Raw genomic sequence first — 23,759 nt, forward strand, 5'->3', positions numbered from 1 at the left:
GAGCTATTTTTTTACTGCAGACTGCCTTCACAGTCTCGGTTGTGCACAATAGGGCCATCTATGTTCTAATATGATGGTTCCTTTCTTTTTTGCCATTTCTCGTGTGGTTGTCCTTTGTTAGCCCTTCTACCATTCTGGGAGGAGGAGGTCTCTGCTTGTGTTTTGCCTTTGGCAGGAACCCTTTGGTGTCCCCGCCCATGCTCCATTGTGACTGCGAAGGTAGGGTGTGAGGGAGGAGTTTAGCACTCCCTTGCCCATTGTCTACCAGGGTGCCTAAATGAACCAGTTCCCACTGGGAGGCTGGCTTTCCTGATTGGACAGCCACCCTCCCCTTTCTGTAAAAAGCTGAGAGTTTGCAGAGGAGTGACTGGGAAAATTGAATATAAGGTGAGGTTCTTGAAGTCGAAGGCAAGTCGAACACTGGAGCAGAAGATCCGAAGCTGAAAACGACCAGGGATGCCTGCAGACCCGTTCAGTAGCTGTGAAGCGACCATTGCTGTTCTGATTCAGTTTTCTTATCGACAGAGGAGCTCCTTAGAGGGTGAAATCTTCCTTTTGGCTGGTGGGACCAACTAGCCTCAAGACGAACTACAGATTGAGCCATCTCCCGGGGGTGCTGTGACTTTGGTGTGCTCCAGTTGGACCTCCGGACACACAATTTCACTCTTCTCCTGCATGGGGTCTGGCATGGATTCAAATGCTCATGAATATTCCCTGTTGTCGGGCCGGGAATCCTTGGTAAAAGAAAAAGGTTTAACTTTCACTTACAAACTGTCTTTCTCCTATAAACCAATCATACTGCCCCCAGCCAATGACTGTCCTCTCCCTAAGCCCTCCTTTGGCAGCCATCTTCAGACTATTACCTCACGTTCAAGTGTTGTAAGCCCTCGTGTTTTGTTCTGAGAGCTTTTCTACGTTTTCGTGCTTTTTCAATAAAAAGGTTTCTATTTTGGTCAAATAGAGCCTTTGTGCTCTTTCGTTCCTTTGACTGGCAAGCAGGATCTGTTTGTCGGCGTCTTTCAACACCCCTCAAGGGGAAGAATCGTCGAGAGTTTTATCGAAGATTCCAGAAGGGTATCAGGCTCACACTGCACAATGTTGGAGGAGAAGGAGGCAGGCTCCCTCTTCAAGCTCTGCTCCAGCTGCAGATTGAGGAACGTGTTTGTGGAGGACAAACACTCCGAGTGCCTCTACTTTTGAGGGGATTGGATACTCTGACGTATTCCATATCTATGACAGGTAATCACCACAGCTCTGCTGCTTCGGAAAAAACTTTCTGCGTCGATACGCTGTCCTCGAGGGCCTCCGTCGAGCCAACGTCACCAGATGTTATAAGTAGGACGCAGGACGCCCGTAGCCTCAGTCCCGTTTTTTCCGCGAACGTGTTCGCTTCGGAGATCTCAGTGCACCTCGGTTCTTCTGAGTTCTGTTCTTTCGGTTCTTCAAAACTGTTCGTTGTGAAGATTTCCTTGATGTCTTCATTGTTGTAAGAAGTGTTGGGACTGCGGGTCCAAGATGTCGTTGACTGATTCGCACGACGCCTGCCTCTGGTTGCCTCGTTGAGGACCACAACACGGATGACTGTGTAGACAGCCAGTCGCTTACATGGAAGGCCTTGCGGAGTGTAAGATGGGCAAGCCCCGGAAGTTGGGATCCACTAGGCTTTCAACTGACGATTCGAGGGGCGACTCTCCGCATCGTCGGCGACTCCGCATCGTCAGCGACTCTCCGCATCGTCGGCGTAAGTCCAGGGGGTCTCGGTCCAGGAGTAGGTCCTGCCATTCCTCTGCCTCTTCGAGGCACTCACGGAAGCGCCGGTATCAGTCGCCTTCCCAGTCCTTCGGCGGGTAGCTTGTCCTAACAAGTATTGCACTCCTGCAGAATGGGATTTATTTCGGCAGGAGAAGATGGCGATTTCTTTCAGTCACAGGGCTCCGGGCCGCCTGCGCCGTCGAAAGATGCCGGCCGTGACTGTGCTAGAGACGCCGCTCTCAGGGCTTCGGGCTTGATTGGTCGTCGCAATCACCGGGCACCTTCGAGGTCCCGGTTGGACAAGGATGGTCACTCTAGACATGCCTGTTCCAGGTCCCGGTCCTCGACGCCCTCGAGACCGTCGGAGGTCTTCGAAGAAGACATCGACACCTTTGGTGCCGAGGTAGTCGAGGGACTCTCTCAAGGCTCCGCCTCAGAGGAAGCCGTTGACGCCATCGCGCTCAGGCTGTCGAAGGACACGCTCAGGGCTCCGCCCTCGAGGACTGTGTCGAAGCTGTCGGCGCCACGCTTGACGTCGACGCCGATTCCATCGACGCCTTTCGAGGCTGCTTTGTCGGAGGTACACCGTGGCACGGTGAAACCCCCTAGAAAGGCTCTGGCCAAGGCTAAGAATGTCTTTGCCCCTTTTTCTGTGCCCTCATTCCAGCCTCTGGATTATATTTCTGAGATGGATGAAGGGTCTGAGGAAGGTATGGTTCCTGAGGAGGTACCCAACGAGATTTTGTCTGGTCATAGCCAGATAAGACCTGCGTCAGTCGTTGCACGACACCAGTGGTCTGGACACCTCTCCGGAGGTGGAATTCTGTAGGCCTGAGCCTGGCACCCATACCGAGTCTTCGTACCAGCGGCTTATGTCGAGGGTCACTTGGGGTGGTCGGCGCCACCAGTGGATTTTCTGCAGGATGACCTGACGGATATCCTCGACCAAGGTCCACCAACTGACCCGGTACTGCTATTCCATATGGCCTTGCAGAGAAGGGTGGCAGCAGCTTGGACTGCTCCGGAGAGTCTCCCGGCAGTAAGCAAGTCTTTGCCGCGAAAATACCTCCCAGCCGGTAGCGACCCCTGCTACTTGACCACGCACCCCACTCTGGAGAGTTTGGTGGTGCAGGCGGCTATGGCCCCAGCGAAGCAGGCGTCATACCCTACCATCCCTCCTGATGGGGACGACAAATGTTTTGATGGCTGGGCGAAGAAAGGGTTTTCTTCAGGGGGTTATGGCTTAGCAAGCAGCCAACTCTGTGTGCCTTGTCACGTTTCACGCACTCTCTGTGGAACTGTATTTCGTTAGCGGCAGTACATATTCCCTAACGGGAGGAACGGGATGGCTTTCTTGCTATTGTTCAGGATGGCAAGGATGCCATGTGTGAGTCAGTTCAGTCTGGTCTGGACATGGCAGATTGTGTCAGCCGGTCCATGACGGCGAGCATCGTAATACGCTGGTTTGCGTGGTTGCGGAAGTCTGGGTTTGCTCCGGATGTGCAAGACCAGCTCCTCAACATGCCCTTTGATGGTGAACATCTTTTTGGCAGCAAGGCTGACGAGAGCCTTGAGAGGTTGCAAACCTCCAAAGCTGCAGCAAAGTCGTTGAGCACTGCAGTTCGCCAACCTCTGCCTTTTTCGTCCTAGGGAACAGCAATGGAGGGGAGGTTCCTTTCGGTATTACTCATCCTTTGGTAAATCGAGAGGAGCTGCAAGTCAAAGGGGCCACCGTAGGAGTACCAGAGGTGGAAAACGGGGTACTGGAGGTGCCAAAGCCGCTCGGGCAGTTGCCTTTGCCCTCAGGCACTGCCGCAGCCGCGTCAGCGGCAGTTGCCTTTGCCCTCAGGCACTGCCGCAGCCGCGTCAGCTCAGTCATGAGGCCATGTCCCATGGTTCGCCGGTTGGGGGAAGGCTGGCGCAGCATCTTGTAGAGTGGCGTGCCATTACTTCAGATGTGTGGATTCTGGAGACATAGCCTACGGTTACTGTCTTCCTTTCCGGCAGAGGCCTCACGACAATCCACCAGGGAATCTCTTTGAAGAGTCCGGATCCGCTCCTTGCGCAGGAAATACAATCCCTGCTGGAGAGAGGCACCACAGAACTGGTACCTGTAGCGGAGAGGAACAAGGGATGGTATTCCCCTTATTTTTTGATTTCGAAGAAAGACGGGGGATTGAGACCCATCATGGACTTGCGCGGTTTGAACAAGCTCCTCAGGAAGGACAAGTTCAAGATGGTTACTCTTTCTCAAGTCCTCCAGGCCCTTCAACTTTAGGATGGTTGGTGTCTCTCGACCTCAAGGACCCTTACTTTCATGTGCCGATCCATACCAAGCACAAGAAGTACCTGAGGTTCGCGGTTGGCGACTCGCACTTTCAGTTTCGGGTCCTGACTTTGCGATTGACCTCCACCCCGAGGGTCTTCACCAAGCTCATGGTGGTGGTGGCAGCATGTTTTAGGAAAGGGTGGATTCACGTCTATCCCTACCGGGATGCTGGATGATTGATTGATCAGGGCGCGCTCTCCCGGGCAAGTCCTGGATCATCTGTCAGTCACCTGCCACTCCCTTCACAAGCTGGGCTTCTCCCTCAACTTAAAGAAGTCCCACTTGACACCAACTCAGCAGCTCCAGTACACCGAAGCAGTGCTCGACACGTCCCTGGGGCAGTGTTTTCCTCCCCAGGTGAGGGCTCATCACATTCAGCAGATGGTGCACAAGTTTCAGCATGCCCAGAGTCTCACGGCGTTCGAGTTCTTGAGGTTGCCCGGCCTCATGGCATCCTGCATTCTTCTGGTGCCAGAGACCAGGTTGCGGATGAAATCTCTGTAATGGGCTCTCAAGATGCAGTGGTCACAGGCCTCTGGCAGGATGTCGGACCCCGTTCAGGTGCCGCCCTCGGTTGCCCAGGTCCTTCTGTGGTGGGCCGTCAATGGCAATCTGATACGGGGGGCTCCATTTTGGCTAGCCTGGCCAGAGTTGACGATCGTGACGGACACATCCCTCACGGGATGGGGAGCTCATGCCAACGAGTTGACAGCAGTTGTTGGTCTCCATCGGAGTCCAGACTCCATATCAATCTGTTGGAGCTGCGGGCCGTCAGGCTTGCCCTGAAGGCTTTTCTGCCGACTGTGTGAGAAAAGAATGTCCTGATTCTGACAGACAACACAGTGGCCATGCACTACCTCAACAAAAGGGGGGGAGGGGCAGGGTCACTTTTTCTGTGCACGGAGGCGATGTAGCTCTGGTTCTGGGCCATCCAGCAGGAAATTTCGATCTTGGCGGTTCATCTGGCCGGAGACGAAAACGAGACGGCGGACGCTCTGAGCAGGCAGAGCGCGATCTCTCACAAGTGGGAGCTGGCTCAGAAGATTCTCCTGGAGATCTTTGCCCTTTGGGGGACCCCTCAAGTGGATCTCTTCGCCTCCAGTGTCAACCGGAACTGCAGAAGATTCTGCTTGTGGGAATTTCCTCCAAGAGGAGCCTTAGGAGACACGTTCGTGGTGGAGTGGTCCTTCCCACTGCTGTATGCGTTTCCTCCAGTCCCCGTCATCCCGCAAGTGCTGCAGAGGTTACGGAGGTTCGGTTCCCGGATGAGCCTCATTGCTCCGGCATGGGCATGGGCCCGGAGAACGTGGTACCCGGACCTTCTCGACTTGTCCATCTGCCCTCCAAGTCATCTTCCATACCGAGACGATCTGCTCTCATGGGAGGGAGGGTTCAGGTTCTCCATCCAGAGGTCAGATCCCTCAACCTTCACGCTTGGCTTCTGAAAGGTTGAGGTATAAGGATTGGGACCTCCCTGAAGACGTGATGGAGGTGTTACTTTCGGCCAGACGGCCTGCAACCAAGTCCCTGTACCGTTGCTGTTGGAGAAAGTTCTGCGACTCGTGCAGGGGTACGAATGTGGATCCTTTTTCATGTGACATTCCTGTGGTTCTGTCTGTTTTGCTTTCGTTAGCCCACAAGGGCCTGCAAGTGGGTACCATTAAAGGTTACCTGCCGGCGCTGTCCATATTTAAGCGCTCGTTGGAGGAGTATTCTTATTTCAAAAGGTCTCACTAATGTGTTTCTGCTATCACCTTTCCAGGTGCCTGGTTGGGATTTGAACCTTGTTCTAAAATTCCTCATGGGTGCTCCATTTGAGCCTTTACATGTCCTCTGAGACTGTTCACCCTTAAAACTGTATTTTTATCTGCAGTCACTTCCGCTGAGAGTGAGTGAGTTGCAGGCACTTTCAGTTAAGCCACCCTTCACTGTGTTTCATAAGGACAGGGTTATCCTTAGAGATCGTCCTTCCTTTCTTCCAAAAGTTGTCTCGGAATTTCATTTAAGCCAGAAGGTCATTCTTATGGCATTTTATCCTCCTCCGCATCCTGGTAAGGAAAAGGAGAGGCTCCATAGGTTGGATCCTAGGAGAGCTATAAGTTTCTACATTTCACGCATGTCCCGGGTCAGAGTGGACGATCAGCTCTTTATAGGTTACGCTGGAAGGCGTTAGGGACAAGCTGTTCATAATCAGACTTTGTCTAGATGGATTATCTTGGCAATTTCTTAATGTTACCGCTTGGCGGGTAAGGACCCTCCAGTTGGCTTACGGCCCCATTCTACTAGGGGTATGGCTGCCTCTACTGCCCTGCAGAGGGGCGTTCCTATTCGAAACATTGGTGAAGCAGCCACTTAGGCTTCGGTCCATACTTTTGTGTGACACTACTCCCTAGATTCCATCCATGGGCAGGATCTGGCCTTTGGCAAGGCGGTCCTTTACTCTGCAATTTGATTGGACATTCTAAATTTCTATATTCTAAATTATTTTCCCTCCTCCATAAGTTGGTACTGCTTTGGGAGTCTGTCATAGATATGGAATATGTCGGAGGACCCAATCCCCTCGAAGAACAAGTTACTCTCTTACCTGGTAACGTTATTTCGATGGGATGGTCTGACGACGTATTCCATATCGCTCCCTCCCTACCTGCCCCGCTACAGAATTTCTTATGCAATTGCAGCTTACATTTCCGCAAGGCTTTCTGTGGTCATACTGGCAGACGATTGGTGCCACATGTTCTGGGGAAAAAACTACAACTGAGGCTACGGGCGTTGTGCATCCTACTTATAACAACCGGTGACGTCGACTCGACTGAGGCCCTCGAGGACAGCGTATCGACGTCATCGACAGACGCAGATGGCGAATATTTTCCGAAGCAGCACAGCTGTGGTGATTACCTGTCGTAGATATCGAATACGTCGTCGGACCATCCCATCGAAAGAACGTTACCAGGTAAGAGAGTAACTTGTTCGTCTCCATCCGACCACAGGGAAGCAGATTGTGAAATCTGCCTTGGGTTCTCCAAGCACACCGTCAAAGATCGTCACAGTACATTGGTGGCATGGCTCAACGCCAAGGCCTCTACCCCGTGCGGCAAGTAGGGGCATGTCTCACCCAGGCCCGGCCGGTCCGAAGGGCGGGCTTCTAAGTCTTTTGAGGGTGCTCCATCCGTGGGGACCCAAGACAAGGCCAAGCACCGCAAGTCTGTTTCCGTCGTGGTCGCAAGCTGGTGCCGCGACGGGCAGAGTGCGTTCATCTTTGCAATCTTCCTGCATCTCCAGCCATCGCTCCAGCTCCTCTTCGAAGAGGAAATCGTCTAACCCAGGGAATCTGCGGTAGAAGCCAGAGAAGACCAAGGCGAAGGGAAAGGTGTCTGACCTGCCCCTGAAGGCCCAGGTGGTCCAGAAGAAGTCATCCTCTGCAATCGAGCTGGTGGCGGCCGCCCTCTCGAAGGCGGAAGGGGCTGACCCGGTCCAGGGGACCCCGCCGGTGCCCAGAGTAGCCAAAGGCTTCGGCCAAGTCTGTGGAGAAAACACCAGAGAAGAGGATGCCATCCCTAAGCCCGAGACCGACCTCTCAGGATGCAAAAAAGGGTGGGTGGAGGCATCAACCGTGCTCCAGTGCACATATATTTCTTCCTCGGATTAGGAGGACCTGGTGTCCGTTCACACGGTCCCGGAGGACGTGAAGAACGATGACGGCGGGAACGCCGAGGACAATGGCGGAAACACAGAGGGGGAAGACGATGACAGCAGGAATGCCAGCGATGATGTGGACGCTGGGCCCAGCAAGCCTTCACCTCACAGGGACGTGTCGCTGGACTTCCTTTCAAATCTCCACACTGTGGTGTTGTAGATCCAGAAGAGGATGCCGATGGCACCTGTGGCACCGGCCCCACCACCAGTGAAGAAGAGAAAGTGGCACCCTACGCTGCCTCATCAACTGCTGCACATGCCCTCCCCCCTAGGGATACGAGGACGGACACAGTGACTAAGACACGGATGACAACCGCAGCGTTTCCCGCCACCGAGGACTTCTCCCCCAGACGAAGTGGGGTCATTCCACACCATGATTGCCCGAGCGTCGGAGCTCTTCCAGCCGATGCCAGAAGAGACCAAGAAGGAAAGTTTCCAAAGACGTGAGGCCAAAAGGAAAACCATTCTGGCGGTACCTCTCTTGGACGACGTTTGGGATGAGGGCCTGGCGCTGATGAAAAACCCAGCCTCAGCCCCGGCGAATAGGGATAGGCTGGAGAAGTATTACTGGGTGCCTGAGTCCACACCCAAGTGCCTACGGTTGCAGCCCGCCCCGGACTCAGTGGTCTTGGTGGCAGCGAGGAAGAAGTCTTCTAATCCCTCATTTTCAGCCTGCGTTCCCCCAGATAGCGAGGGGACGAAGTTGGACGCCATGGGTATGGAAGTGATCTTCTCGTCGGTGACAACAGTCAAGGCAGCGAATGCACTTGCGATCCTGGCCAGATACGACAGGGAGCTGTGGTATAAAATGGCACAGCTGCTGGAATTTCCACTTGACAAGCGTGTCGAGGCACTTGAGATCCTCCAGGAAGGCGAGGTGGCATCGGACCATGCCATCACTGTAGCCTGGACATTGCGGACACAGGGTTCTGACTGATGGGGGAACAGTGTCTGCCTCTGTTGTCGTGGCTGGTTGAAGGCCACCAACTTCCGTCAAGAGGTCCAGACGATGGTGCTGAACATGCCCTTCGACAAGGACAACCTCTTTGGGAAAGCTGTCGATGAATCGTTGCAGGCCTTAAGACTTGCACAGAGACGGCCTGTGCCATGGACACTCTTCTGCAGCATCGTCCATCCTTTCGTGCCTCCGGCAGCAAATCAGACCGATCGTAGAAGGGGTTCAGCAGATGGTCCTCATCGTACCGTCATCCCTCCCGGTCCGCGACCCAAAAGGTCTACAGGGGCTGCTCCAAGGCTTTCGGTGGAGGTGGCCGACGACGATGTTCCCAAAGCGGCACGCAGGCCCCAAAGCAAGATTGAACCAGCCAGGACGTCGTGCCCCAACCCATGAACCCTGGTGGGAGGCCGGCTGGCAGTCTTTGTCAGCGAGTGGGAACAGATCTACCCCGAACGATGGGTGCTGGACACTCTCGCCCACGGACACACTCTAGAGTTCGAGCAGAAGGGTCTGCGGATACCACCGGTGGCCTGGCAGGAGCAGCACATCCCTCAGGTCCTGCAGGAAGTATGGCCCATGCTAAAAAAGGGGGCGATAGAGCTGGTTCCAAAGTGACTTAGGGGCTCTGGAGTCTACTCCAGATACATTTTGGTAAAGAAGACCAGGGGCTGGAGGCCCATTCTAGACCTGCGGCTCCTCAACAATTAACTTGTGTCCCAAAAATTCAGGAGGGTCACGTTGCAGCACGTGCTCAGCCAACTGGAGGAAGGGGACTTATTGTCGTTGCTGGACCTGGAGGGAGCATACTTCCACGTCCCCATTCACGAGAAGCATCACAAGTTCCTGCACTTCGTGGTACAGAAAAGGCACTACCAGTTCATGGCGCTTCCCGGACTGAAGTCGGTGCCCAGGGTGTTCACGAAGACATGGGTCTGGCATGGATTTGCATGCAAACCCTCTCTCCTGCCCCTCTGCGGCTCTTCTTGGTCATACTGCCACTTTACGTGCTACCAAATCTGAAGATTGCTGCCAGAGGAGGGGCTTAGGGAGATGGCAGTCATTGGCTGGGGGCAGTATGACCCAGAGCTCAGTGATTGGTTTATATAGGAGAAATACAGTTTGTAAGTGAAACTGAAACTCTTACCGAGGATTCCCTGCTTGACTACGGGGAATATTCATGAGCATGTGAATCCATGCCAGACCCAGGCTGGAGAACAGTTACAGGTAAGTAACTCGTTCCATCCAGGTCCCCTCACCAGAGTGCAGGACGACCGACCGGGTGCTAAAAGTCCTTTGTTGGAGCTGATAAAAAGGTGCCAAAGCCGCAGACCAACCAAGGAGACCGAAGAAATCCATGCCAAGGGTCCTGTCTCAAGATTCCTGCTGTGACATAGACCGAGCAATCAGAAGACTGTGTCTGTCGCTGCTGCACAGAGGAGAATCTAGCTGCGTTTGCTTCTTCTAACCTAAGATACTGTGGGGCTAAAGGTAGAATTTACCTTAAGCTGAAGAGTCGCCCAAGTAGTGTCTGGGTGTCCACCCTACCTCTGGCCCAGGCTGCCAGCTTGTGTCCTATCAGGGAGTCCTTTGCCATCCCTCCCCCTTCCCCCTTGAAACACTTGTGTATAGGCGTGTTATAAATGCCATATCATATCATATATACCCCTTGAGAAACAGGACTCTAGATAATCTGTCCCAATAATAGTGCTCCAAAGTTTCTGAGATCAATCCAAAAATTAGAATGTTTTCAAAACTTTTTTCCAATGCCCTGAAAGAAACAATTTAGACCTCCTTCGCTAGGGCCTACACACAGTTCAGAGGACACAATCTCACACATTCTACTGCACAAAGCAAGTCCTTTCACCATGAACATATCTTGTTGCCTTTTTCCTTGTGGAAAAAGGTATAGTTTTGCTTCCTGCTCCTGGAGAGCCTTCGGCTGCATAGATTGACTTAATTCCCCAATCATCATGTGGGTGTCATGGGTACAGGCCTGATTAGCACATCCAAGTAGTTTCTGTTCTTAATTCATGATGGCAGAGGGGGAAAACAGGCAGGAGCAATGTGGGTGAGAGCCTGGCGAGCCAGAAATAAGTTATCCATTTCACCCATAGGAATTCCTGCGCCCATTTAGTAACATGAGACTTCCTGTTTCCACCAAAATGGATCCTTATGTGCCAGTTCAGAATCATGATGCACGCTCTAGTCTCCGGGTGTGGCTGTCTATAAAAGCCACGCCCAGGGAAAAAAACACGCTTCGTGTGCACTCTGTAAGCTTCAGGCACACGCTTAACTGTTCCCGACTCCAGAGATTTCTGCCAGCATTTTCGCAGCACCCACAGGCCGGCAAGCCTCTCCTCTGCTCTGCGAACGCAAAAGAAGGAAAGACGACGTTAGTTTCTGCTGCTAAAACTCAGCTATTTTGCACTTACCTCTCCAGCTGCCACTCGTGGAACACGACCCTCGGAGGCTCCCGCTGATCTCACTTTGACTCACGGACCGGCGAGTCTCTCCCGCTTCGCCGTCTCTTCGGCCGCCTTCAGGCATCCGTCTTCACAGCAACTCCCGGAGACCTGCAGAAGGGATAAACAGAGCAAACAGGTTAGAACTTGGACCGCATCGTTAGCTGCAACACCGTAGAACTTTGTGCCGTACCTGAATTATCCACACGCCCAAACCCAGTGAGGTAACTGGGAGACCACAGTGATACCGGATTTACCTGTATTCGAAGTCAGTGATCCAATTGTATCACCCGCCTATCCGGCAGCTAAGAGGAACCAGTGAGGTAACTGGCTCCTGGGGACATTTATCAGGAGAGCTACAGAACTTCTCCAAACCAGCTGCATTCTCTCTACAGCGGCCACGTCGCCGGAACCAAACAGCAGTGCTTTACACCGCAGTACAGCCATAACACCAAGCAAACCCTGCGCCGCGTGAAATTACCGGCCATTGGGTTCTGGACCATAGCGCCCCTGCAGATGCAGGACGGAGAGCCCACCATCCTGAACTAAAAGGTAAGCCACTCAACCATAGCATTCTAGCACAGGGGGGACAGGGGAAAGAGGGCTGCCAGGGTTGTTTTTGGCACCACTCGCTAACCTATTCTCCATACAGGCAGCCTTCCCATTACCCCGGCTGGTGTAGAAAGCAGGGCTGAGGTCGGCAGACTCCATCGGTCCTGCAGAGACTCAGGTAATAGTGACAGAACACGAAGCCCACCTTAAACCTCCTCTGCCTAAGAGATGGAGACCTCGCAGGTAGATCAGCTGTCACAGCTAATGGGGGAGTTGCGGGTAGAGGTACACGCAGCTCGTGCAGAGACAAACGCCTTGAGGCGTGAATTGGTAGTGAACAGGGACAAAACAGATGAGATTTCCTGTCAGTTATTATAGACCCAAGCAGATTTGGCCCCGTTGCTAGGGGGGGGAGGCCACGGCAAGACCATCATTACCAACCCAACCCATTGCACCTGTACAAGTAGTTCATCCAGGCAACGTACCTTTGACCCCACCCGAGAGGTTCTCAGGAGAACCGAAAAGATTTGGAACCTTCATGAACCAGTGTTGTTTACATTTTCTGTGCAAGCCGGGATTGTTCCCTACAGACCAATCAAGTGGCCTTTGTGTTGTCATACTTGGGGGGTGGGGAGGAGGTAATTCCGCGCAGGGTCGGTGCCGTTAGTAAACAGGGACGACCCCTTACTCCAGAATTATGCTGGTTTCCAGCGTGAGTTAGAGAAACTCTTTGCCCGCTGTACACAAGGGCAAGCCTTGGATGACGAGTTGCTATCCCTCCGGCAAGGGAGTCGAGACCTCCTGGCTTATGTAGCAACTTTTAATCGCCTGGTAGCCGAAGCAAACTGGTCCGAGGAAAAACTAACAACTTTGTTCTACAGAGGCCTACGAGGAGAGCTCAAGGATGTCCTGGCACAAGTCGTCAATCCCCCAGACGGTTGTGCGGAATACATTGACTTGGCAATCCAGCTCTACCATCGACTACAAACCCGGAGAGCCGACTATGCACGTTCAGAGGGCAGAACGTTCTATGTGCGGCCCAATGAACATCTGTTCGTCAGACCATAGAGAAACATCCCGAACCCATGCAATTGGTTGGAGTCCGAGGTCCACTCACCAAGGCAGAATGTGACAGAAGACGGCAAGAGCAGTTGTGCTTGTACTGTGGACAATCTGGTAATTTCCTCCAAAACTGCCCAGCTAAGCCCCCTCGAAAGCCTGTTGGAGCTATAGAAGGGGGGAAGGAAGCAACCGAGACGGAAAACTCCAATGCCCTACAGACATAGAGGTCGGTTTGTCGAGCGCAACAAAGATTCACCTGACCTCACATTTCACCATCCTGGTATTTATCGTAGACCAACAACATCCTTCCAAGTTACACGCTCTTGAAGCATTTGTGGATAGTGGAGCCATCGGAAACTACATGGACTTGGAAATGGCAGACAGGAATGGGTTACCAGTTCGCTCAAAGGATACCGCAGACAATGTAACCGCAGTCGACGGAACTCAGCTACTTTCAGTCCCTGTAAGCCGTTGCACAGCAAAGGTTATTCTGCTCTGTCAAGATGGACATAAGGAAGAAATCTCATTTGACCTTATTTCGGCTCCACAATTCCAGATGATCCTTGGCATACCTTGGCTCGAGAAGCACAACCCGCTCATAGATTGGCGTAATATAATGCTAACTTTTCCCAGTGACTGCAGCCACTGTTTATGGGACAGGCCAGACATCAGAATACCCAATACCCGCATCCCCTAAGACACTACCTGTATTGGGGATACTAGGAGTCCTATCTACCGAATACCAGGAGTTCCAAGATGTATTCGCCAAGGAACAAGCCAACACCCTACCCCTGCATCGTTCTTACGACTGCCAAATGGACCTGGTACCGGGGGCAAAAGTGCCTTGCAGTCGCATTTACGCCCTGACAGAAGTGGAGAACGCTCATCTAAAAACCTACTTAGACCAATACCTCGCAAATGGTTTCATCCACCCATCTAAGTCTCCTGCGGCCTCCCCCCTCTTTTTTGTCCCCAAGAAAGAGGGCGACCTAAGAACATGCATCGATTACTGAGCGTTAAACCAGGTCACGGCAAAGAACGGGCATCTGTTACCTCTGATCCCCGTATTGCTCGATGAAATGAGACAAGCGCAAGTGTTTACAAAGTTGGACCGCCGAGGGGCCTATCACCTGGTGCGTGTAAAAGAGGGTGACGAATGGAAGACCGCATTTCGCACCAGGTATGGCCTCTTTGAAAATCAGGTAATGCCATTCGGGCTATGTAATGCGCCGGCGGCATTTCAGCACTTCATGAACGATGTCCTGCGAGAACTGCTAGACGTATGTGCCGTAGTATACATCGACAACATCCTCATCTACTCGGCTACCATACAAGAACATGTGTCGCATGTGCTGGCAGTTCTCCGCAAGTTACGTGAAAATCATTTATATGCCAAGCTTGAGAAATGCTCCTTCCATGTCACCGAAGTGGAGTTTTTAGGATTTGTATTGTCGCCACAAGACATCCAAATGGACAACAGGAAAGTAGAGGCTATTCTCACCTGGCCATCACCCTGTTAGGCAGAAACCTGTGCAGTTCCCTTAGGCAACACTACAAAAGATTTAAGACTACAGGTGTTGGCAGTAAACCCACTTGGTAGCAGTCTGTACCACCCAGATTTACCTGGTAGCTGTGGCTGAGCAGTCAGACTTCCCTCAAGAAGAGTTAGGCAGTATGCAAAGTATACACAATAGGCACTCAGATACAATAATACAAGCAAACACTGACCAGAGAGAGAGCAGAGCACAAATGCGCCCAAGATCACACAGTTACACTAGGCTTAGAAAGTCTTGCAGAGGGTTCAAAAAGAGTTTAGAGAGGCTTATGAAAGTTTAGCCAGGGTGTCCCAGACTAACCCAGGTTCGAAAGCCAGGGGCTAAATCTACCCCGTACAGTCGGTAGCAAGGGAAGCCAGGCGGGACACGGTACCTTAAGTGGGAAGGATCCTCCAGCGGTGGCAGTTGTTCCTGGTAGTGGGTGCAAGTTGCGTCGTCGTCCAGGGGAAGAGAAGATCTCCACTTGGAGGAAAGATGAAGGTCGTTGCACTACCAGGGCAGAAACCAGCCGCAGAGTTTTCCGGTTAAAGGTGGTACCTTTGTTTCGCAGTCGTGGTAAAACATGGTATCCCGGTTGCCGGGGTGCTTGGCACGGGCAAGGCGGCCACGAGGTACGTCGGGAAAGCGAAAAGACGGTGAAACTGGTTATCCCCACCAGTCAAAGGAAGAAGACTCTCCGGCGGGCAGGTATGGCAGCTCTACTTCTGCCCCCATTTTTGGCCAATAGAAGTAGAGTGAGAGCCTTTCCTTGATCTTCTTGAAACTCAAGTGACCAGCCAAAGGAATCTCGTGGTCTAAGTGCAAGAACTGTTGTCTGTTTTCTTGAGGTACTACAAGGCGTTTGTAGTCTCCAGGTTCAGACTCAGTTGGTTCACTGTAGAAGAGGCCATCTTCCCAGTGCAACCTATACTTCCCAGGCTCTTGCCCATCAGCCTGAGCAGCTGCCTGTTGGCGGAGACCCTCCAGAGTTGGACATTCTCTTTGTCCCTTACGGAAAGCTGCCCTGCTGGGCCCACCTTCTTCCAGTAAAGACTGCAGCTCAGGATGGTCCTCCAGGTCTAGATCTCCAATAAGTTCTTGGCCTCCCACTAGCTCTTCTTCAGAGTCTAGTTCAACCATACAGGGTTGTACCTCCCTCTCAGCCTCAGCTGGAGGGGGAGTTACAGGTGTAACTGTTGGAAGCACTGGAGTGCTTGCTGCTGACTTTTTCCTAGGAGTCTTGGGTTGCCCCTTTGCTCCTGATCTGGTAGTTACTGCAGTGAGTTGCTCCAGTGGTAAAGGAGTGATCTCTGTCATCATCTCCTGAGATAACCCTCGCAGGGTTTTCTCTCTTGCAGGTTTCGTGAGCTCCTGTAACCTTTTACTAGGTGGTCTGGGGGTATGTGACACAGCTCCAAGAGCTTTCAGGTAATTACCCAACAGAACCCTACCTGGCACTTCACATTGTACACTGACCGGTATTTTTACAGCCATGTCATTACACTGGATGAGAACTGGTAACTGGGGACACATCTGCACAGGCCCTCCAGCTAACTTGGTGAGGCATTTGGGCGCCTTTGCAACATCCTCTGCCTTGAAAAATGATTCATCCACCACAGTTATGCTGGCTCCAGTGTCTCTAATGGCGGGAGTCTCCTGACCATTCACCTGGACACTGTCTTTATAATACTGTTTAGTATTATCTGGGATATAATTATACACTCTAAATTCTGTTGTTCCCACAACCCCAGAGAGACTAAAGAAACACTGGCAGAGACTCCAATGGGTTCATCAGCCAGCAGTAGAAAGTTTCCACTTGCCATTGGGACTTCCTCTTCTGGAGCGAAGGCTAAGGAGGCAAGTTGGATCCCTGAAGGTTTACCCTTGCATCTGGGATCTCCTTTCACATGGTCAGTAGAGCCACAAACAAAGCATTTACCAAATGCCTTTTGGAATGGAGGCTTGTTCTGACCTCCCTCTGGTTTGGCACCAGAGGAGACACTATTCTGCTGTGGTTTCCTTGATGGCTTACCCTTCTGGTTTTGTTTGGGGCCCTCTTTGGAATTTGCAGTATTAGAATTCTCTTTGGATTCCTTTTTAGGCTGTTTCCCCTCATCCTTTTTCTGAGTTACCCCAGAATCCTTGTGAGTGGCCCTGTTGGCAACCCACAAGTCGGCAGCCTTAGCTAGTTTTCGGGAATCTAATTCCTTTGAATCAGCCAAGTGCTGTCTGAGCTCAGGAGAGCAGGCATCATAAATTGACTCCAACATAAAAAGATTCTTCATACCTTCATAAGTGTTCACTTTGTAACCCTTAATCCATCCCTCTAAGTTGTACAACCCTTCACTCAACCAGGTAGCCCAATGGGTACCATCATGCTTTTTGAGGGTTCTAAACCTCTTAAGATACTGGGAAGGGGTCTTCCCAAACCTAGCTATCAGAGCTAGTTTCACACATTCATACTCTTTCCTATCCTCCTCCCCCAACTCCATTACCACATCAGTTGCAACAGGGGGAAGCCTAGAGAACAACCAGGTGAGTAAGTCATTTCCTGTGATGTTCTGGAGCCCATGATTATATTCAAACAGAGACAACCAATCCAACACATCCAACTTAGGCTCATACATACCAACTAATTCTTTAGGCATCCAGGGTCTTTTAGGACTGGAACTTCTAGAGGAGCCAGAGAGAGAAGCATTTTCGACAGATAATTTCTTCATTTCCAGCTCATGCTTGAGCTCCATTTCCCTTAGCCTTAGTTCTTGATTCATTTCCTGATGTCTCTGTTCAGCCAGAGTATTCAGCCTCTTGAACTCTAGTTCAAGTTTCATTTTCTCTAATTCGAGATGTTGAGGACTTAGTGTGGGACTTGGCAAAGGCCCAGTAGGTACAGCAGGTAGAGCAGACAGAGGCCTGGGGGGGGGGGGCAGTCACAGCAGCCTCACCCTCCTCTTCTGACTCTTCCTCAAGATTATCAATATTTTGATCAATATCAATTTCTATACTGTTATCTACATTTTCTGGCATGGTAGGTTCTTCTGACCCATCATCCAGACTTTGGTTAGCTAACAACCTTTCTATTAATTCCATTTTCTTGCCTTTAGTCAGGAGGTGCTTATGCTTGCATAATACTCTTAAACAATCAGCAGTTTTTGTAGCAAGGGACTCTTGACTATAAGTTTCCATAGTTGACATGTTAGAAAGATTACTTTTTCAGTGCTAAGCTTTGTGGTTAGTTGTACTAAGGTATCCTAAAGCACTCTAAAGTGTATACTCAATACAAATCCCACCGCTGTACACCAGTGTTAGGCAGAAACCTGTGCAGTTCCCTTAGGGAACACTGCAAAAGATTTAAGACTACAGGTGTTGGCAGTAAACCCACTTGGTAGCAGTCTGTACCACCCAGATTTACCTGGTAGCTGTGGCTGAGCAGTCAGACTTCCCTCAAGAAGAGTTAGGCAGTATGCAAAGTATACACAATAGGCACTAGGATACAATAATACAAGCAAACCCTGACCAGAGCTTTGGTATCAAAGTATATGATTATTTATTTAAAAACACACAGTTTGAAACACTCGAGCACTCTTATTGTAAAATGTTCTAAACACAGTTACTATTGTAATATATACACCCCTTTTTCCTTGTCAGATAAGTCACAGTAAAACACCACTTATTTTCATACAGAGGTGAGCGCTTAATTAGATTGCACTCCAATAAGTTTGTGAGAAAGGGAGGGAAAAAGACAGAATATGGAAAGGTACACCACTCTAAGATTCAGGAACACTATTAGCAAGGCCGAAGAGCAAAAAGTCACTGGTGAGCCAAAGTCCAAAGGCTGGGCCCCCTCTTAGAGAGAGCAGAGCACAAATGCGCCCAAGATCACACAGTTACACTAGGCTTAGAAAGTCTTGCAGAGGGTTCAAAAAGAGTTTAGAGAGGCTTATGAAAGTTTAGCCAGGGTGTCCCAGACTAACCCAGGTTCGAAAGCCGGGGGCTAAATCTACCCCGTACAGTCGGTAGCAAGGGAAGCCAGGCGGGACACAGTACCTTAAGTGGGGAAGGATCCTCCAGCGGTGGCAGTTGTTCCTGGTAGTGGGTGCAAGTTGCGTCTTCGTCCAGGGGAAGAGAAGATCTCGACTTGGAGGAAAGATGAAGGTCATTGCACTACCAGGGCAGAAACCAGCCGCAGAGTTTTCCGGTTAAAGGTGGTACCTTTGTTTCGCGCTCGTGGTAAAACGTGGTATCCCGGTTGCCGGGGTGCTTGGCACGGGCAAGGCGGCCACGAGGTACGTCGGGAAAGCGAAAAGACTGTGAAACTGGTTATCCCCACCAGTCAAAGGAAGAAGACTCTCCGGCGGGAGATCTCCTCTGTCGTTGGGGAAAAGTGGTGAGGCAGTCCAGCAGGGCTCCACCGGTGGTGGTGGTGTCGTGGCAGGTCGGCTCAGCGTCTCCCTCGTCAGATTCTTAGGTACTGTGGCGACTTCTGAAGTTCCAGTCCCCAAAGCCCTGCTTTTATGCAGCAAACCCCCATTCACTCAGCCTAGCTGTCACTCAAACATGCTAAGTGGTGAGCTGGCCGGCTCACCACTTGGGCCAATCAGGATGGGGTGCGACTTGAGTTGCCTAGGCAACTCAGTCCAGGGTGCCTAAATTTCCCTCCACCCCTCCTAAGTACCCCAGACAGAGTGGCACCACTTTGGAGGGCTTCTGTGGAGAAGCCCGCCAAAAAGTGGAACAAAGGGCTCGACTTGGGTTGGAGTCACAGAAGAGAACACAAACGCCATTTTAGAATCAAATTTTGGCAAAAAATACCAACCGGAGAATTAATATTAATTAAATAAACCGGCGGTATGTTCGAGGCTACCGTAATTAATTAAATAAAGGTAGTAGCCTAAAACAATGGGAAATCCCATAGGAATATATTCGCGGTTGAATATAAAAAGTAGTATCCACTGCCACCAGCCAAAACTCGATCAGGGGGGATGGAGACGTGCCCCCTCGACTAACAGACCCCGGGGCAATTGAATTGCCCCAGCCAGTACGTCCACAATATGATGGTTTGTACTGGTTCTGTTCAGAATTTAAGACTAGTAAAGTCAATGGTGACTTTACATGCCCTGGGAGACAGTAGTCAGTCCCAGGGTATGGAGTCTATACTGGGGGGTCACTGTGACACCCCTGTGTCACTGCACTGAGGGTGCTGTGTAACACACATCACAAAAACACATGAAGCCCTATGGAGTAAAAGACCCCATAGCCCATTAAACACATCTAGATTCAAAGAAACGCACTCAAATCATGCCCAAGAGTGAGGGTAAAAGAGTCTCACTCTTGGCAGGAGAAAAAAATAAACCCCAAAAATCCAGCAAAGCTGCTGGGGGACTCACTAGGTTAGGAAATTCAGCCTAAACAGAGAACACACCCTCGTCCCTAAAAGGAGTGCAGAGTTTTCTCGGCTTTGCAAACTTTTATCGACACTTTATACCTGGATTTTCGCACATGGTACACCCTATTACTTCCCTCCTCCACAAGCACCGAAAATTTGAATGGACCCCCGCAGCAGAGGAGGCTTTTCATGCCCTAAAGGATAAATTTACGGAAGCCCCTGTATTACAACATCCACAACCAGATCTCCCATACATTGTTGAGACGCACGCTTCAAGCGTAGCCATCGGGGCGGTCCTATCCCAGCGGAACCCCAATACTGGTCACCTACACCCCGTGGCTTTCTGGTCGAAGAATTTTTCCCCAACAGAATTGAATTATGCAGTTACGGATAAGGAACTGCTCGTGATCAAAGTAGCCCTCAAGGAATGGAGGCACTATTTGCTCGGAGCCAAGCATACAATTATCATCAAAATCTCCACTACTTGCGCTCGGCTAAAGCGCAATCATCCCGACAACTCCGTTAGGTTCTGTTCCTGTCGGAGTACGATTTTGTAATCACTTACCGACCCTGAGTAAAAAACGGCAAGGCAGACGCATTATCATGTATCGGCAAAGGGGAGCAAGCCTACCACATTTCTGACCCGGTAGACATCATTCCAGGCTACAAGATCCTAGGTCTTTGTGGAAATTCTTCTTCATGGGAGACATTCAAGAAAAAGGTGAACAGCCTGTCCGCAAAGGAACTACAAGCATGGAGCAACAAAGGAACCCACTTTTCCATCAAAGACGGCCTACCATATTACCGAGATCGTCTTTACCTCCCAACACATGCTTTGCAGAAAGAAATACTCGCCAATTACCACAACTCGCCTATTGAAGGGCACCCTGGAGTGGCAAAGACTACAGAAAAGGTTGAAAGATCCTACTGGTGGCCAACTTGCGACAAGACACCACCGAACTTGTCAACTAATGTGGGACATGTGCTCAAAGCAAAGCCTGAAGACAAAGACCAGCTGGTTTATTACAATCACTGGCGGTACCACCTACTCCTGGTACACCGTCTCGGTGGATTTGATCACGGACCTGCCTCCCAGCTCCGGGTTGAACACCATCCTTGTGGTGGTCGATCTATTTACCAAGATGGCCCACTTCATAGCCTTAAAAGGCATCCAGTCTGCCCAGGCCTTGGCCCAAGTCTTCCTCAATAACATCGTGAAATTGCATGGGTTCCCATCCGTACTAATTTCCGACAGGGGCAATCAGTTTGTGTCACGGTTCTGGAGACAATGTTGCGCCTTGGCTGGAGTAGAAATACGGTTATCTACTAGTTACCATCCACAAACACATGGACAGACCGAGCGCACAAACCAAACTCTGGAGCAATACCTCTGTTGCCTTTTGCACCAAACAGAACATTCTTGGGAGGAGATCCTGTGGATGGCCCAATACGCATATAATAACTCTATACACGCATGACTCCTTTCTACACTCTGTATGGACGCAACCCAAGGACGTCTGCATATGACCCACCAGAGGCTATCGAAATGCCAGCCATCAAGACTTTACATGAAAGTATCACTCAAGCAACCAAAGATGCAATGGCACATCTAGAGGCAGCTAAGGCTACACAAAAGGGGTTTGCCAATCATCACCGGAGAAAAGCCCCAGACTACCAAGGAGGGGATTCGGTGTGGTAAGCATCTAAGTATATCGCATTAAAAGGAGCCAGGAAATTCCAATCCAGGTTCCTAGGTCCTTTCACAATTGAAAGTGCGATCACTCCTGTCGCCATGTTAAATGTGAATACACCCAGTATTCCATGTTTCTTTGTTGAAGCCTGTCCACCCTGGGACTAGAACACTAACGCCACCAGCCCCCATAGTAATAGAGGGTGACGAACCAGAGTACGAGGTTAAGCAAATACTAGATTCCAAAGTGGTGAGAAATACCCTGAATTACCTAGTGGATTGGAAGGGATATGGGCCCCAGGATAGATCATGGGAACCGAGCGAGAACATCCAGCCCCTCGGTTATTACACAAATTCCATCAAAACAATCCCAACAAGCCAGGTCCAGGGAACACACCATTGGGTGGGGCCTTAGGGGAGAAGACTGTCATGGGTACAGGCCTGATTAGCACATCCAAGTCGTTTCCATTCTTAATTCATGAGGGCAGAGGGGAAAACAGACAGGAGCAATGTGGGTGAGAGCCTGGTGAGCCCATAGGATTTCCTGCGCCCATAGAGTAACATGAGACTTCTTGTTTCCACCAAAATGGATCCTTATGTGCCAGTTCAGAATCATGTTGCACGCTCTAGTCTCCGGGCGTGGCTGTCTATAAAAGCCATGCCTAGAGAACAAACCATGCTTCGTGTGCACTCTGTAAACTTCAGGCACACGCATACCTGTTCCTGACTCCAGAGTTTTCTGCCAGCATTTTTGCAGAGCCGGCAAGCCTCTCCTCTGCTCTGCGAACGCAAAAGAAGCAGAGACGACATTAGTTTCCGCTGCTAAAACTTAGCTGTTTCGCACTTACCTCTCCAGCTGACACTCGCGGAACACGACTCTCGGAGGCTCCCGCTGATCTCACTTTGACTCGCGGACCGCCGAGTCTCTCCCGCTTCGCCTTCTCTTCGGCCACCTTCAGGCATCTGTCTTCACAGCAACTCCCGGAGACCTGCAGAAGGGATAAACAGAGCAAACAGGTTAGAACTTGGACCGCATTGTTAGCTGCAACACCGTAGAACTTAATGTTCCGTACCTGAATTATCCACCCACCCAAACCCAGTGAGGTAACTGGGGGACCACAGCGATACCACACTTACCTGTATTCGATGTATCACCTGCCCATCCTGCAGCTCAGAGGAACCAGTGAGGTAACTGGTTCCTGGGGATATTTCTCAGGAGAGCTACAGAACTTCTCCAAACCAGCCGCATTCTCTCTACAGCGGCCATTTCGCCACAACCAAACAGCAGTGCTTTACACCGCAGTACAGCCTTAACAGCAAGCAAACCCTGCGCCGCGTGACGTTACCGGCCATTGGGTTCTGGACCATAGCGCCCCTGCAAATGCAGGACGGAGAGCCCACCATCCTGAACTAAAAGGTGAGCCACTCAACCATAGCATTCTAGCACAGAGGGGACAGGGGAAAGATTGATTGATATATTTATAGAGTGCTTTACACCAAGGCGCTGTACAATGGAACAACATAATACAAAATAGCAACAACAAATAACATTGGGAGCAAAAATGTACATCTTGAATCATTCAACAAAACAGTGCAAAGAGCAATTAACTGAAGGGGGGGAGTGGGAATAGGTGTGGGGGTAGGAGATGGATTGGATTAGGGAAAATGGAAGGAAGAGAGAGAGAGAGAGAGGAGTAGGTGAGGGGAGAGAGGAATCAGATGAAGGGAAGGGGGGGTAGAGAGGGCAGATGGGGAGTTTTCAAGGAGGAGAATGAAGGAGGAGGGATTTAAGGGAAGTGCGAAATGAGGTGAAGGTAGTGGTAGTGCGGATTGTGAGAGGGAGCGAGTTCCAGTGCAGAGGTGGAAGGAGCGGAAACGGGAGGAAGAGCAGGGGGTGGAGGTACAGTGAGAAAGTAATGGTCAGCAAAGGGAACGGGAGGGGGAGTAGAAGGAGAGAAGGGAGGAGAGGTAAGGAGGAGCAAGACCATGGAGGGATTTGAAGACAAGGCAGAGAAAGTAAAATTTTAGCTGTAAGTGGAAAGGTAGCCAGCCAAGTTGAGAGAGCGAGGAAGAGATGGAGTCACGGGAGGTAAGGAGACAAAGGGTACGAACAGCAGAGTGGTATATGGATTTAAGAGGGGCAAGCTGAGATGCGGGAAGTCCAAAGATTAGAGAAGAGCAGTAGAAGAGGCGGGAAAAGATGAGAGAGGAAATTGGGAGTTTGGTGGCGTGAAATGTGAGGGAGGGACGGATTTTGCGAATATTGTAGAGGTGGTATTGGCAGGTGCGGGAGGTGAGTGAAATGTGTTGCGAGAAGATGAGAAAGGAATCGGAGAACGC

General features: G+C 50.9%; 1 protein-coding gene across 1 annotated transcript in view; it reads left to right on the plus strand.

Moving 5' to 3' along the window:
* Nucleotides 1–23,759, plus strand: part of GGA1 (golgi associated, gamma adaptin ear containing, ARF binding protein 1) — an 839,899-nt gene that overhangs the window by 757,299 nt on the left and 58,841 nt on the right. The window lies entirely within an intron of this gene.

This window comes from Ambystoma mexicanum, chromosome 3q (genome assembly GCF_040938575.1).
Source record: "Ambystoma mexicanum isolate Mex_15411 chromosome 3q, UKY_AmexF1_1, whole genome shotgun sequence".
NCBI classification, from domain to species: domain Eukaryota; kingdom Metazoa; phylum Chordata; class Amphibia; order Caudata; family Ambystomatidae; genus Ambystoma; species Ambystoma mexicanum.